The 17,604-nt window shown below is 42.1% G+C and overlaps 1 protein-coding gene across 3 annotated transcripts in view; it reads right to left on the reverse strand.

Annotated features, from left to right (window-relative positions):
• Positions 1-16,770, reverse strand: part of LOC117523829 (zinc finger MIZ domain-containing protein 1-like) — a 259,273-nt gene extending 242,503 nt beyond the window's left edge. For 2 of the 3 annotated variants that reach the window (XM_034185438.1, XM_034185436.1), the window contains exon 1: positions 16,572-16,769. The gene's annotated coding sequence lies outside the window, so the exon portion shown is untranslated. Of the gene's footprint in view, positions 1-16,571 lie in introns of all 3 variants that reach the window. The other variant, XM_034185439.1, reaches the window with a different exon arrangement.
• Positions 16,771-17,604: the final 834 nt, after the last annotated feature.

The following is a 17,604-nucleotide window of genomic DNA, read 5'->3' on the forward strand; positions in this document are numbered from 1 at the left end:
GCATTTCACATAAGTTTTTCTTCTCATGTGTTTTCTTTCTGGTAACAGAGACTGTGCAGGCAGGTAGCCAGAGAAGCAAGGAGTCAGAACAGTACCCCCATTCCCTTTTGAGAGAAGGTCTGCTTTTGAAGACATTTCAAAAACATTTTTTGCACATAATAATAATAATGAGAAGAAGAATTTTAACAACTAAAATGTTTAATCAACATTACTCTGTCTCTCGTGTCCTAGTTTTGCTATTACAATTCTGCACTAAGTGGAATTCATTCATTCATTTCCTATACCTGCTTATTCTAATTAAAGGTCATGGGGGAGATGGACCCTATCCCAGCCTGGACAGGCTGCCAGTGTATCGCAGATCTGACACACAGAAACAGACAAACACACTCACACTCACACAATCGGTGAATTTAAAGTTTCCAGATTAATTGGAATTGATATAAAATATACAATAACATTTGTTTACCTAATTTAAAAACAAACAACAACAATAATAAGAATCAAGGATCAGCTTGGATTGACTGTTTCTTTTCTTAATGGATGACAAAGCTGTTAATTTCCCAAGTATTTACACTTAACTTTAATGCACTTGCAATGTGTTCTGTGCAAGCGTAACATCTAGGAAAATACAAGTATCCGATTGGGATTCTGTATCTATAGATCCTTAACATGAAATGACTCAGAAGAGGATCTGAGGTAAAAACAACAACAAAAAATTCTGATCAGGGCATCCCTACAAAATGTTGTATCTGATGTTACCTCACAATGTGTATGATGCACCTGTTCTGAGTCTCCTTAAGTATCTGTTTGACACAAGGATCCTCTGAAGAGGCCTAGTCCAGTGATCGCTTTACGTAAAGTAAGCAAGTCCCTTCAGCTGCTCCCTTGTTTTTAACTTGGGGTCACCACAGCAGATCCAAACTGGATCTGCATATTGATCTGGCACATGTTTTATGCACAACTCCACAATTACATGGCAAAATGGTGCAGGGGTGGGGTTTGAACTGGGAACCTTCTGCACTGAAACCAAGTGCACTAACCCACCTGGTCACATCGCTTACATCTGTGGTTAAAACTCAAGTCATTCAACCATACAGTAAAACATAAAGCACCAGGACCCTTAAGACTCTGGGCCCAAAATTTGACTTTGGCCTATGACCTTGATGTTCAACTGATTTTCTCACAATCAAATCACTTTTAGGACCGAAAACAATACACTCTGCATGTGCTACTCCATGCTTGTGTAACAACCATTAACTAAAGTACATGTGGAAAATTGCATCTAATCTAGAAACTCTCTACTGCCTTAAATCCTCATCTGGAAAGATACACTCATTCCTTCCATCTCAAACATGTTTGTTCAAAGATAAAATCAGGTTCCACATGGAAAACATTTCAGCTTTTCTCATGTGCACTCATAAGCGTTTGTACCACACTTGGGAGGTAATATTGCACATATCCTTCTCCTCCACATAAATGACCTCATGACTGAGGGATAAATTCTGTCCCATTGTGTTAATAAATCCAGGTTAAATTACTTTGTCAGGAATTGAGGAACTATGTATCCCTAGAGGAGAGTTGGAGAAAACTCTGCTGCCTCCAGAGAATATCCACTTTTACTTTGCGTCTCCCACGCAAACTCCATCAGAGAAATCTGTCCAAGAGACAACAGTGCCAACATGCATGTTTATAGCACTAATGATATACACACAACATGGGCATATTATATTTGTGAAAACAATTATTATAGGCTACAAAGACAAGATAACAATCACAGGATGCATAAAATTGTGTCATTTTTGAAATGTATGGCCTCATTTGGTTTGTTTCAAGTCCAAAATGCCTTACTATTGATTAAACACAGACTGACTCGACTGAGGCCCAGCAGGACTTGTGCTTTGGTGGACTCCTGCAACTACTGGTTTTTCAATAACTGAATGTTATACCATGTATTTTTAGAATTAATAAAGCAATCAACTTGTGTTTTCTGGAATGAGAGAAATGGGGGCTGTGCTCAAGCAGACCTCATCTGATTGCTGTAGCCTGGCAACACCAAGACCTCCTGAGCAGGCACACCACTCGGGAAAAGTTGGGAAAAGTTGCATCTTTTTCAGAGCTCGGTGGACTCCCAGCCAAGTTGGCCTCACTTCATACTCTGATCAGGACGGCATGCTCTGTCCACAAGTCTTGATATTTAAGAGTGATTCTTTCCCTACTTGGACCACATCAAGCGTACACCAGGCTGCCTGGAGTCAAGCGCAAGTTAGCAGAGCCAGTTTATTTTTAATAAGCTCCATCTCTATTCAGGTGAAGTCACTGTGATAATAACACTGTTATTTTTCAATTTCAATTTTCAATTTTGCTTGATAAGAGGGACAATGTACATTAGTGAATGTTTTGGGGTTTTTTTTTTAAATAAGAATGTAAATGTACACAATTGCAGCCATAGGCTGATTTCCATTGTTAGTCCCCCTGCCAGATGGTACAGGCAAATTCCTAGAATAATAAAAATAAATAAATTAAAAAAATCAGATTTAAAAAAAACACATAAGATCATTTTAAACACAGTACAGTCCGCAACACTGCTATAACACAGATTGCATCACACTCCCATTACCAACCCTTTCCCAATGTCCTAGGTTCTGTTCCCTAGGACAATGCAATTAATTAGTTCATATGGGGTTTATATACAGTGGCTGTACAGCACAGAGATCAACTATAGTCTGTTACACCGCGAGCATTCACTAAAATCATCAGCTAAAATCATCAGCTAATCAGAGCATGCATTTCACTGAGCCGGTGGGTCAACAAAGGAATCAAGACATTACGAAAGTGTCACCATACGGCACCATCCTATGATGGTTCCAAATCTCTGTGTCCAACTCAACACTCCCACTTGCCCATGGGCAAGTATATTCTTGTACTGGGCAAATATGCAACCTTCATTTTCTTCATGTCCAAAGTAAGTCATTTGTAGAGATTCTCTGATGTCTGATACTTTTGGAATCCAACAGCACAACACATGTGGACTGTGTTCACAGCATTCACCAAAAAGGGTGAAATAATGTTCACCCACTTTTTACAAGTGTGGCCAGTAAATCTGGATGATGGCCAGCAAATTTAAGCAATAACTGGCCTCCTGGGACAGTGAGAAAAAAGCCTGTAATGTTCATATTTACAATTTGGGAATCTTCTCAGAAGTAAGATATGAGTGGTTGATCCACCTGCACACAGCAGTAGTGCATGTGGGGGTATTGTTTTTGGCCTGTGGATGGACAACAGCACAGATGTCCTTTTTCCTCCACAGTCCAACAACAGCTATCACATATTTCTGCACAGCAGCGAACAAGGCCCCTGCACTCTCTGCTCCGGTCTACAACTGGTCCATGGATGAAAAGACTCCTTGAGGCAGAAAATGTGCCTGGTTGAGTTCTACCCCTTGACTTCCTTTTGCAATCATTTTAGCCCTAGTGGACTGATACCAAGTCAAGCAAACTGCACTAGTGTGAGCTCCAGCGAGACCTGAGCAGGCGTTTGGCAAATGGGTCCACGTGGGACACATTGTAAGTGAGGTGTGAAGACCTCTCGGAGGAGGAGGCAGCAGTCCACACCGGCTTGCAGGCACGCTCCACTATCAGGAGAGACAAGGCAAACACAGCAACCTACACTGACCCAGCAGGAAGACAGAGATGGCACCAATTAGTGAATGTACTTACAACCCAAAGCAGAGAGAGAGAGAGAGAGAGAGAGAGAGAAAGAGAGAGAAAGAAAGAAAGAGAGGGAAGAGCACACAACACCCAGCACCCATTCTGAGGAAGAGGACAATGAGTTTATTTAGCTTAAAAGGGATTTACCAGGCAAACTGTTACTCACTTAAACACATACTCACATACTATCTTCTTTCTCCCTCATGTCACACCAGGAGTACAACGCAAAAAAAAATTTTAAACTCATGGTATTTTCCAGAGATAGGGAGAAGTCTTTAGAGCTGTTCGGCAGCATTGGGTGCAAGGATGGATGGATGGATGGATGGATGGATGGGTAGAGGGAACATTTTGTTCCTCGTGTGTGTGCCGACTCTCATATTATTCCTGGTGAGGCTGGGTGTCATTTATGATTCAATGGCTGCAGCCTTTCAATACACAGGAGCATAGCTATTGTGACTTCCCCTGCACTCGTTTCTCAAAGAACATCAAATCAAACATGCATGAATCAGTGACAAGAAGGCCACAACTCCTCTTTTGCACCCTTCTCTGCAATGTTTCCATCCCCTGTCTCACAAGGGTACTTAAAAGGATGCATTTCTGGATTATCAACAGGTTGAAGCAACAGAAAAAAACAGCAGTATAGTTGTTTTACCAACAGCTGACACACAATACCAAGCCTGAAAGCAAACCATAGGTGGTTCTAGGGTGGGGCTTGATGGGGCTCTAGTCACAACTTCAACAACCCCATGATAACCTCACCAGAAATTTGACATTTGTCATTCAAGATCCTGTTTTCAGCCTTAGTTTATTTATTTCTGACCCATCCCATCTTATAGCACCCCGATTTCCACAGCATTCATGGGGCGGCAATGGGATCAAATGATCAAGTTCCTATCAAGCACATCATCATGCACATGAGTGAGTGAGATGCTTAATTTGAGGATCCTGGTACTTCCTGTCTTACTGTACGGTTGTGAGACTTGTATTTTAACGAGGGACCAAAAAAACCTACTCAGTTTCTTTGGAGGACCTTATGACTCCCTGCATCAATAAAACAGTCAGATTCTGTGGAGACTTTCAAGTCCAGACTTAAGACACACTTATTTTCCCTTTTGTATGGCTAGCATACTGGCATAGTATAGTTCTATGCTTTTTACTCTTTTATTTCATTTTATAGGAAACAGAGCGGGCTGCTGCCTCAACTTACCTAAATTCTGGGTCTTTAGTTAAGTTTAGGGCTAGTGGCTGGCGATCACCTTAGTATTTCCTGTTTTTCTTGTTGTTTAATACTGACAAATTATACTTATTTCTTGTCTTTCTGATGCCTGATTCTGTTTTTCTCTCTGTTTAAGGTGCAGCTCCATCCAGAGATGGGTGTGGTATTTGTGTTGGAGACCCCTCCTGTCCTGTGCACCAACAGCATTTCCTTTATATTGTTTGTGAAGTGTTTCTGTGAATGTTCTGTATTTATGTCTGTTGCATGGCCCAAGCAGAGGGTCACCCCTTTGAGTCTGGTCTGCTTGAGCTTTCTTCCTCAGAGGAAGTTTTTCCTTACCACTGTTACTCTGGAGGTTGGTAAGGTTAGACCTTACTTGTGTGAAGCACCTTGAGGCAACTCTGTTGTGATTTGGTGCTATATAAATGAAAACAGATTGAAATGGAAATAAATTGACTTTCTGTCAAACAAATTCTTACTTCAGGAGACTCAGATGAGAAGTGTCACTTGCACTGTGAGGGAGCAACAGTTATAGTCCATGAGCCAAGCAGGTTTTCGGTACCACTTAAGGGGAATAAAAAACACTTTGAGTCCAGCCTCATTGTATCATGGCCTAAACAAAAATGTATGATTGCCATCCCATGGTCGTCGCTGTAGCAGGTAGGGGTCAGTGAAGAATTACACAGAGGGAAAACTTTAACAAATGCTCCAATCACATTGAAAACTATATCACATTACTTGTCTGGTCATAACGATTCCAAAAGGTATAGTTTGGACTATCTGTGATGGAATGTTTTGGAGTTATGGGGTAAAAACTGCAAAAATGGTGACAAAGGTCAGTTTCAGTTTGTACAGGGGTCAAAAGTTAAAGTTGCTCCAATTTCAGTACAAAATGTTACAAATTATTGGTTGAAATAAAAGGATCAATAAATGGAATAGTTTTGACTGTGTTGAATGTTTGGTCTCCAAGGTAAAGGTCAAACAAGTTTAACATCTATTGGATTCTATGACATGTGACATATATTGCCCTGTAACATGATAACTAAGCATGACAGATGGTGCAAACTATTCCTTATTAGAACCCTATTAACCCAAACAATAATTTGCATCATTTTGTTTTACTGAATTTTAGCAACTTTAACTTTTGACCCCTATACAAACTGAAATTGACCTTTGTCACCATTTTTGCTGTTTTTACCCCATAACTCCAGAACATTCCATCACAGATAGTCCAAACTATAACTTTTTGGAATCATTATGATCAGACAAATAATGTGATATAGTTTTCAACATGATTGGAGCATTTTTAAAGTTTGACCTCTGTGTAATTCTTCATTGACCCCTACCTGGCTACAGCTACCACCCTGGGATGGCAATCATGCATTTTTGTGTAGGCCATGATACAATGAGGCTGGATTCAAAGTGTTGTTTATTCCCCTTAAATGGTACCAATTTGGTCAAAATTGATGAGTGGCTCATGGACTATTACAACATTTTGGACATGTGGGACATTCCTCTGTGCGTAATCTGCACTGTTGAGGACCCCAACACCTGGAGAAGGCAAAGAAGACATCCACACGGATGGATATTTACTTTTGAGAGGCGCGGACAGATTGGTTGTCTTCCTGGGTGGTTGTTATCTAGGACACCTTGTCGTGTGGTGGATGTGGGGACGCACAGCGCCAGCGTATGCTCCCATCCCTTCCTTTGGAATGCTATTGTGGATAAAATGCATTGTGTCCTTGTCTAAGAACTCTACCCAGGACAGAAAATCTTGTAAACTTAAGAAATGGGAGAATCAACAGTCCAACTTTCATAATAATAAGAAGAATATTCCCATCTAGAGTGGACTAGCCTCTGTCCTGATAGCTCAGCTTAAGTTAACAAGGTCCCACCCAGATATCGTATGATAAGACAAATATAGCAATTTCTGTGACAGACTGTCTTTCTCTTGTGTATAGAACTGTGAAACTAAGAACAATGTTTGTAGTAGGCACATTGAAATGTACACTCAACAAAAATATAAACGCAACACTTTTGGTTTTTGCTCCCATTTTGTATGAGATGAACTCAAAGATCTAAAACGTTTTCCCATACACAATATCACCATTTCCCTCAATATTGTTCACAACCCAGTCTAAATCTGTGATAGTGAGCACTTCTCCTTTGCTGAGATAATCCATCCCCACTTCACAGGTGTGCCATACCAAGATGCTGATTAGACACCATGATTAGTGCACAGGTGTGCCTTAGACTGCCCACAATAAAAGGCCACTCTGAAAGGTGCAGTTTTTTTTTACTGGGGGGGGGATACCAGTCAGTATCTGGTGTGACCACCATTTGCCTCATGCAGTGCAACACATCTCCTTCGCATAGAGTTGATCAGGTTGTCAATTGTGGCCTGTGGAATGTTGGTCCACTCCTCTTCAATGGCTGTGCGAAGTTGCTGGATATTGGCAGGAAACTGGTACACGCTGTCGTATACGCCAGTCCAGAGCATCAAACATGCTCAATGGGTGACATGTCCGGTGATTATGCCGGCCATGCAAGAACTGGGACATTTTCAGCTTCCAAGAATTGTGTACAGATCCTTGCAACATGGGCCGTGCATTATCCTGCTGCAACATGAGGTGATGTTCTTGGATGTATGGCACAACAATGGGCCTCAGGATCTCGTCACGGTATCTCTGTGCATTCAAAATGCCATCAATAAAATGCACCTGTGTTCTTCATCCATAACAGAAGCCTGCCCATACCATAACCCCACCGTCACCATGGGCCACTCGATCCACAACATTGACATCAGAAAACCGCTCACCCCACATGATGCCACACACGCTGTCTGCCATCTGTCCTGAACAGTGTGAACCGGGATTCATCCGTGAAGAGAACACCTCTCCAACGTGCCAAACGCCAGCGAATGTGAGCATTTGCCCACTCAAGTCGGTTACGACGACGAACTGGAGTCAGGTCGAGACCCCGATGAGGACGACGAGCATGCAGATGAGCTTCCCTGAGACGGTTTCTGACAGTTTGTGCAGAAATTCTTTGGTTATGCAAACCGATTGTTTCAGCAGCTGTCCGAGTGGCTGGTCTCAGATGATCTTGGAGGTGAACATGCTGGATGTGGAGGTCCTGGGCTGGTGTGGTTACACGTGGTCTGCGGTTGTGAGGCTGGTTGGATGTACTGCCAAATTTTCTGAAACGCCTTTGGAGACGGCTTATGGTAGAGAAATGAACATTCAATACACGAGCAACAGCTCTGGTTGACATTCCTGCTGTCAGCATGCCAATTGCACGCTCCCTCAAATCTTGCGACATCTGTGGCATTGTGCTGTGTGATAAAACTGCACCTTTCAGAGTGGCCTTTTATTGTGGGCAGTCTAAGGCACACCTGTGCACTAATCATGGTGTCTAATCAGCATCTTGATATGGCACACCTGTGAGGTGGGATGGATTATCTCAGCAAAGGAGAAGTGCTCACTATCACAGATTTAGACTGGTTTGTGAACAATATTTGAGGGAAATGGTGATATTGTGTATGTGGAAAAAGTTTTAGATCTTTGAGTTCATCTCATACAAAATGGGAGCAAAACCAAAAGTGTTGCGTTTATATTTTTGTTGAGTGTATATTTGCCCATTTATTACTGGGGATGTCCCAATCCAATCGCAGTGATCGGTATTGGACTCAATCAAGGTACTTTTGATAGACTGGTGTTTGATTTATTCAAAATAAGTCACAAAGATGAGAGTGCATCCTCACTCTACACTTCTTAAGAGCAGTGTCAACGGAGCTAACAGCCACAACTTTCTGAAAAGAAGAAAAAGAAGGATGGATGTATTTTTAAACAACTAAAACAAAGCCACTAGTCATCGCTCATGTCATTCAAATAATATTACTATGACTGTTTTAGTTTTACTACTACAGTGCTGCAGTAGCACTGATAAGAGCCATAGAAAAATTCAGTTACTTTATTGTGTAAAAATAAAGAAATAAAAACATTAAGGAGCAGACAGGACTGAAGGTAGTATTTACTTAATGCATTATAGATCCATTCAAATGTCAACCATATACATTGTATTGGCTTTAATGTGCTTGGAGTGTCCTCTGTGCAAGTGCAATATTGAGAAAAATACAAGTACTGGATCAGGACTGTGTACTGGTAATATGAAATGACTTGGTCAGGAAAAACATGATCAGGATATTGCTATTTATTACAAATCTTGTCATCCCATCATCAAGCATGCTAGCACCTAACCCCACCAGGAAAACACTGCTGCAGCCGCCGCTGAACCAAACCATAATCCATTTAGTGGAGCAGATAACTGTAACAATTGTTCATTTCTGGAAACAAGCGCCAAAATTGTAACACATACTCCTCAAACATTACTCTTTTGAAAAAACTGAGTATCCACTTGAATTTTCAGTAGGTGGTCAGGTAGGGGTCAATTGAAGAATTACACAGGGGTCAAAATTAAAAAAATGCTCCAATCATATTGAAAGCTATACCACATTATTTGTCTGATCACAACGATACCAAAAAGGTATAGTTTGGACTATCTATGACTGAATGTTATGGAGTTATGGGGTAAAAACAGCAAGAATGGTGACAAAGGTCAATTTCAGTTTGTACAGGGGTTAGAAGTTAAAGTTGCTCCAATTCTGGTAAAATGTGGTGCAAATTATTGGTTTAACTAATAGGATTAATAAATGAAATAGTTTTGACTGTGTTGAACACTTGGTCTGCAAGGTAAAGGTAGAGCAATGTCGACGTCCACTGGATTCTATGACATGTGACATATGTTACCCTGTAACATGATAACTAAGCATGACAGATGGTGCAAACTATTCCTTTTTAAAACCCTATTAACTCAACCAATAATTTGCATCACATTTTACAATATTTAGAGCAACTTTAACTTTTGACCCCTGTACAAACCAATGCTGACCTTTGTTACCATTCTTGCTGTTTTTACCCCATAACTCCATAACATACAGTCATAGATAGTCCAAGCTATACCTTTTTGGTATCGTTGTGATCAGACAAATAATGTGGTATAGCTTTCAATATGATTGAAACATTTTTAAATTTTGACCCCTGTGTAATTCTTCAATTGACCCCTACCTGGCCGCCTACTGAAAATTCAAGTGGCTACTCAGTTTTTTCAAAAGAGTAATGTCTAAAGAGTATTTGTGCCAACTTTGGTGCTTGTTTCCAGATTTGAAGGATTCCTCTGTAAATATTCTGTTATCTGCTGCACTAATTATAATTTTACAGTGGAGAGTGCACGAGGACTTACTCGAAAGCTGGAGAAGTAGAACGAGCCATGTCTTAAGCTTTGTTTATTCAAGGAAGTGTTTTTCTGAGCACAAATGTTACCTAGAAGCTCCACCCTGTTACACAGTAAAACTGTTAAGCACATGCTGACACACCTGAGTGGCGAGTACGGCAGGCGGCGCGCGCCAATATGTGCTGCCACTAACAACTTAAATGCTGTGCTCCAGGGCTCAGCTTTACTCACAGCAGCTTCATTCACACTGACTTTCTTAACCATTTCAAGAGACTCGATCGGGTAGTTTTCAGCTGAAAATCCCACCACAGTCCAAGGCTGCCGCTGAAAGCACTGTGGTGACAAACGTGGCAAAAAGATGCTTACCCCCCCACCAACCCCCCTTAAATAGGCAGCAACTCTTTGCAAAGAACCACTCTGGAGACTCCGCCAAACTCCTGAATCTGACATTTAGTTTTTAAATTGCTCGGGGGCAACAAGAAGCTTTTCCTTATTAAAAGCCCAAAATAGTCACGGCTAAAAAAATCTAAATGAAAAGTATCGCCAAGCAGAACCACAAGTGAGACAGAGACAAAAACAAAAGACTGACTTCTGTCTGGGACACGAGTGAGAGGGTTTAAGATGACAGCGAGACCTCAGACTACAAGAATCCACGTTGAACAGGCACCGAATGTTTCACTCGATGCAGCGGGAACACTTAGATGAAATGTCAGCCTGTCAAAACATTGATTAGCGTTTGCCAGGTTTTAAGTACTTAGTGGGCTGCAGCTGTGCCGAATCTGTGGACACACAGTAAACAGCAGCAACTTGCTGAGCAACAACAAGATAATTACTCAGGCACAAGCCATTCCTGGTGCACTTTTCAAAACACTATTATCTTGTTGCTCCAAAAAAATTAATGTAAGCGTAAGGTGTAGTTACTGACTGATTTTAGAATGCACAACACCAGGAGCCTGAACAAGGCTTCACGGCAACTCAACAGGTCCCTCAATCTTTATTTTATTTTATGGTTATTGTGCATGTTAAGATATGCCAACATGGCCCAGATTAGGAGGTTCAATAGTGCTCACTTGCACCTATCAGAACCCAAAATTTCAGATCTGAATATTAGATTAGATTAGATAGAATTTTATTAATCCCTTGGCAAGACTCCCTCATTGAAATTGAGGTTCCAGCAGCATTGTATAGCAGCACACAGGGTAAGAAGCACACAGAGCATCAAAAGTGAAAGCATAAACTATTTGCAAATATAAATACACAAATATAAATACAAGACATACTGATTGCTACTGGAAATATGCAGTAGATTTTGGACTTGCAGAAATTTTAGACGTCAACTGGCTCCATTAATCCTTCCCTTCTAATCACAGGAAAATAGCAACAGATACAAATATAAGTCCGTTTACACCACCAGAACTTGACCTACTTGCCAGAGGTCCGAAGGAATGAATGGTCCAGTAACCGGCCTTCTCAGCCGCTGTGCCTCCACTGCGATGAACACCCAAAGGTCTCCTGCAGTGACGTATGCAGTGACATAATAATTCTGCTACAGTTTCAGAGGCAACATAGATTTTCTCATTTCCCCTCAAGGACTCAAATCCCCGCTGGACCTCATTAGTTCAGAAGAAAGACAACAACGCCTGTACCTCCTTGTCCGGCCATCTGTCGCCTCGGCTATAGTCATATTTTTTGGTTACTCTATTGTTGTTCTTGTTTAGATACTCTGACTTGGTGCTTCTGTCTTCTTCTACTGTGTGATTTAACAACCAGTCAGCATTGAGCCCCACCAACAGTTTTACAGGTCACCTTAAGAGTATCTACCCTTGGGCACAGACTTATCTCATCCCTGAAAAAGACCCAAAAAACCGGCTTGCAAAGGTGGTCCCTGTGTTGGAGACACATTGAAAAGTGTTGGACCCCCTAAAATAGGCAGTGTGCTGCTGCAGCAGAAACAGATTATTGCCTTGTTGCAACCTTTGCTACTTTTACAACAGAGATGTTCGGGCTGGTTTTCTTAAAATGCAGTAGCTTTTCAAACCATATTACCCACAACCAATATGATTTTTTTCTGTCAAATTAATAGAACATGAAAATCAAAGTGGATCAAGTGAGATTTAGATGGCTGAGTCTCTATGCTGACCCCCCAAAAAACTGGGGGAAGCCAAAAGAAACTAAATGACAGCAGCCATACCACTCTAGTAGTGGTGGGTAGTACTGGTTCAAAAACCGGTATAACAGTATTGTGATATTATATTTAATATTACAATACTTTCATACTGATATCTACTAATATAAGCAACAGCTTAGCTTGGTCGTTGTTGGCAGTGTCCCACAGCAGCCTATACTCAAGGTTCTTGAAATGGAACAATATCTCCACCTGGTGGACATTTGCCATTAATGCTGATACAATAAATTTTCACCAAAAGCTCATGTTACGTTGGCTGTACAACCCCTACTGCGTTCCAAGGTATTAATTACCATTATATATGCCTTGCGATCTGGCAATCCATCAGAAAACATACTTTAAATAATGAAAGTCAAATAACAGTTGCTGTCAACAGCTCGGCACAGCTCTGTTACTCCCTGGTAGTAAAGCTACCGCTAATCAGCCCATTTCCTAAATGTGCTTCATAATAAAAGCATTTTAAAAAGCAGCAGCAGGCATAGAGGAAGGACTTTTACTGTGAAGGTCATACTGTCAATGTGTCTCAAGAACATTTGCAAGTAAACGGCACTTCACGGATGTTAGCAAAAGATTTACTAAAACACACAATATTTAAACAAACAACAGATTTCTGTTTTCAAGAAGCTGTTACACCACATCACCAACAGATTCAATCACGTGTGACAAAGCATGATAAGGGAAACCTGTTTCCTTTGACCATATTTCAGATTGATTTCCTTCACCATATCTCTCCAATCTCAAAGAGGGTCAAACCTCAGCTTATAGCAGGGACAATCAAATTTTGTTGACCTGTTTTTGAACCCAAATATGAAGCATGCCCCCTTACCAAAAGAACAAATATGAAACAAATGAAGTGCATTTTGATTTATTCAGCAGAAATATCCTAAATATCCTAAATCCTAAAAGTTCCCTGAAAAGCCTTCAGTTAATTCAAAATGCTGCAGCTCGAGTACTAACAGGGACTAGAAGTATGTATGGCCTTGCCTTACAATATAAAGCTCCTTGGGGCAACTGTTTGTTGTGATTTGGCGCTATATAAATAAAATTGATTAAAAAAAACAACCCTTTTTTTTTAAACTTTCAGTCCAAAATCCAACATCAAACATCATATTGCTGGACTAAATCTTGTTTATTTGCATTCTGACTGCAGTGCACAGTCTGATTAACTCTGTCACACTTTATATATTTCCTACCAGACACCCACTCCAACAGCAACAGCTCTGGGCCCTCCACATGGGGCCCCGTCCCACAGTTGGAGAACCACTGACTTGGAGTGAAAACACCGGCGTTTGTAACCAGAACCACAGCCTCAGAAAACACCCCAAAATTGATTTCAAAGTGAGCATGCTGGAGCCTTTAGCCTGTTTAGTGAATCAGACACTCTCCTTTCCTGGCCGGCTGTCTGGCTGGTTGCAGAGAGGCCCCAGGAGGGACAACAGAAGGAAGGAGAACACACACGCATGCACACACGTGTACACACACACACACACACACACACACACACCACACACACAGACTTCCAAGTTTCAAACAGTTGCAGATGGCTTTAATTCCTTGCCCTCTTTCTTTCACAATTTATCAGGTACCTTCGTCTGAACACGCGTGCTTGCTTTTCGTGCTTTGCTGAGATGAATAACGGCGCTTCGTTTTGTCAGGAGAAAAGCAGCACTAATTAATGTGGTGCTGCTGACAAGTGTTGCTGCTGAAACAAATTCATTACATCACCAATTAAAATCACCACAACGAGACTGCAGGCTGAATGCGTCAAAAATGTGTTTTATACGTGCATGCTCCGACACCAGGAGTGGACACAATAACACAAACACCTGCACAATGTGGTGCAATCCGGTGCAATAACACTGCAATGCATTTTAACTTTATCCAGCTTATGGTTTAAACTGTATGAAGACTTTTCCCCTCCAGAAGATGGCTTTTTAGGCATGTCAGTGTAGTTGTATTTATTTTTACCACTGCACCAGCAGAATGATGTTAAACCTGCTGGGGGTCCAGCTGCTGCACCTACGTACGTATAACAGCAATGTTTCCACACATACAGATGGAAATACATCACACACAACAAGATAACAGATCCCTGACATTTATTTTATGCAGCACAGGTAATGTGTCCTATATGTCATTCAGTCCAGGATCTCAAAATGCTTTCCTGTTGTTGCACTAGTTAGTATAAGTTTGTATTCACAATGGTTAACATTAAAGGGGCACTCAGGTATTTTTCAACCTGGGCTCTATTTTTAGGTGTTTTTGAGTTCAGTCATTTCAGTCAAGGCAAAAACAATTTTAATCAGTGTGGCACTAATTTAGAATGCAAACACCATCATGGGCTAATCAGCTGCATAATGTAATTGTATGGGGCAACCTAAAAATACTAATCAGTAATCTGCTTCTTGCCGTCACTGAAGAGGTGAAAATGCCATCAGAGGTGTCCTGTTGTAAACAGACGAATGAGCCCCTCATTGGCAATTGAGTTGTCATGACTCCATGGAAGGAGAGCAGCGCTAGATGTTAGGGTAAGCAGCTAACTGCATTACTAGTCATTTAATAAACTTTCTTTACATTTACTGAAGCAAGCATGTGCATGTTTACCTCTGTAGGGTCTTCTCCATGCTACCTGATACACTGGAACCTTCATTATCTATCAATACCAAACTGACATATTTCCCTGTCTTAAAACAACTAATCTGCGAATACATAGATTTATCTGGAAGTACTTTGTACTTTGCTAACCTAGTAGTAGTAAATCCTATGAAGGCCCTGAAGACCACTGGAGCCAGTGCTTATCTTCAGATTCCGTAGGGTGAAGCGGATGATAGTCACACCGATGCAGGTCAGTTCCTCAGCCAAGGTCAGTACTCATTTACAACTGGGTGGGCTTGGAAAATTCAAATTAAGTATCTCATCCAAGGCCACATACAGGGAGCAGGAGCGGGATTCAAACCCAGGTCTATAGTGGCAGGCCAGCTCCTTAACCACCGAACATTTCATGCTTGGTTTGCATTTTTTTCCCCCCTCATCTGTGACAAGCGGTGATGCCATTTTTGTTATTTCTGACCAGCGAGTCGAACTGGAACCTCCTCGGAGCATGCAAGGGATGGTGGGACCCTGAAAGACTCTACACCGATCCAAAATTTGGGACTGGAGCACCCCATACTTTAAATGAGTACACAAGAAAGCAAACCATATGTATGTTTTGTGTGCGGGGCCAACAGCGGGCCCCGGGGACCGCACAGCGCCAAGGCACTGCCAGTGTAAATTGGTCATGGATTTGACTTTTTGAACATATTGCAAAAGTCAACAGGTCTGTAACTGTGGGACAAAGTGAACATGTGTTCTCCTGCTCCTAATCATGCTTCCTTCAGCTTCAGCTCCTCACTAATGAGAGCCAGCACTCTTTCACCCCTCCTAAAGTTTAGCTCTCCTGTAGCAGGGTGCACACAGGCAATGAAAGAGAGGCAGTCTGTCTCTCTGCAGCAGCAGCTCCTCCACCACCTCCTGCTCCCAGCAGGCACTCCCCCCTCTCTGTGTGCACTCTGCCCCGGCTGACCTCACATCCAGACGGAGGAATGACGTGGAGACAACACAGATAAAAAATAATTGAGGCTGCATTTTTTTTTTTTTAAGAAAGCCATGTCTCAGCTTTAAAAGGAAAAAAAGTAGGAGTCCCTTTAAGGGCCCTGAGGGCTCCCTTTGAGTATCAGTACACATTCTTATCGACAACGTGACGCTGATCAACATTATAAGAACACAAGCAGCTAAAAGATTGGGTGCTGCTCGCTAATTGCATTACAACAGGTAGCCGATAATAGTCTGGAACGTCACACGCACTGTGTTCCGTGACACGCATTCTCAGGTTCATCAGCTGATCCTGCAGCCGAACGCGTGCACAGCACAGATCGGCGCAACGTAGAAATAATAACGCTGTGTTGAAAAAGAAAATTCAAAAAACAAACGCGCTGAGCCAAATCAGGCGGACATGTGTATCTGTGTGTGCGTGTGTGTGTGTGTTCACCCCCCCGACAGGGAGTTCACGCGCGGGCTCCCAAAGGTTCCTGGGAGGTCACCCCTATTGTTAGCAGGTAGCGTCTGTCCAGCCAAAGCAATCCAAGCACGCACACTCCGCGATCACAACAAAATAACCGAACGGCAAACTTACTTCCAGCGTGGGGCTCAGAGGTAAATCCGCCTGTTGTTGTTGCCGCTGTTGTTGTTTTCCCTCCAAACCTCGTGTTTACTGCGCTGCTCTCCGTCTCTCTCTCTCTGCCCACAAAGACGACGTGAGAGCCGCTGTAACTGACTGACTGAATCAACTACCGTAGAGCAAGTTGAAGTGTCAGATTACACTGTGGCTATTCAGTTCCACCGAGCCGTGCTCCGCGGCTGCGCGCAAAACCCGCCACGGCTTCCGTAGGAACGGGACCGCACCGCGCGTGTGATCCTGCGGCCGACCACTACTATCCAGCTTCCTGCAAAGAAGGGTATTAAGTGTATTAAATGGTTGATTATTATTGTTATTATGTTTAATTTGCATACTTACAGACAAACCAAGGAACTAATTTAAATTAAACTTGGTGGTGGAGCGATGAAGCTTGTGCTGAGGAAGAAACTTGTTAAATTTTGGAACAGATGTAGACCAAGAAGCAGCTCAAAGGATACCAATCAGCATTCATCCATCCCTTTTCTAAACCCACTTATTATACCTAAGGATCCCACATGGCTGGAGCCTATCCCAGGGGTCATTGGGTTAGAGGTTGGGTACACCCTGGACAGGTCATCAGGACCAACACAGACAAACACAATCACAGTCATGGTCAATTTAAAGTTTCCAACTCACTTAACCTGCATGCCTGCATGAGGAAGCCAGAGCATCCAGAGGGAGCCCACACAAACACGGGGAGAACACGCAAACAGAGTTGGAAGCAAACCTGGGATCTTCTCACGTTGCGAATACACTAAGTCACCTCCCTGTCCTCAGTCATGATCAAAGGTCAGTAATCATACTCAAAGGTAAATTATCAGGATCAAAGATCACTGATTGGGATCAAAGGTCATCAATCAGGATCAAGGCTCTGTGATCAAATTCCAGATTTAACAATCATATAAGCTCAGTATTCAGGTGCAAAGGTCCCAATTCAGAACCTCCATGACCAGTAAAAAATCAAGGACTGAGACGTCGCCTGGTATGGCGG

This window comes from Thalassophryne amazonica, chromosome 13, assembly GCF_902500255.1.
Source record: "Thalassophryne amazonica chromosome 13, fThaAma1.1, whole genome shotgun sequence".
Taxonomy (NCBI): domain Eukaryota; kingdom Metazoa; phylum Chordata; class Actinopteri; order Batrachoidiformes; family Batrachoididae; genus Thalassophryne; species Thalassophryne amazonica.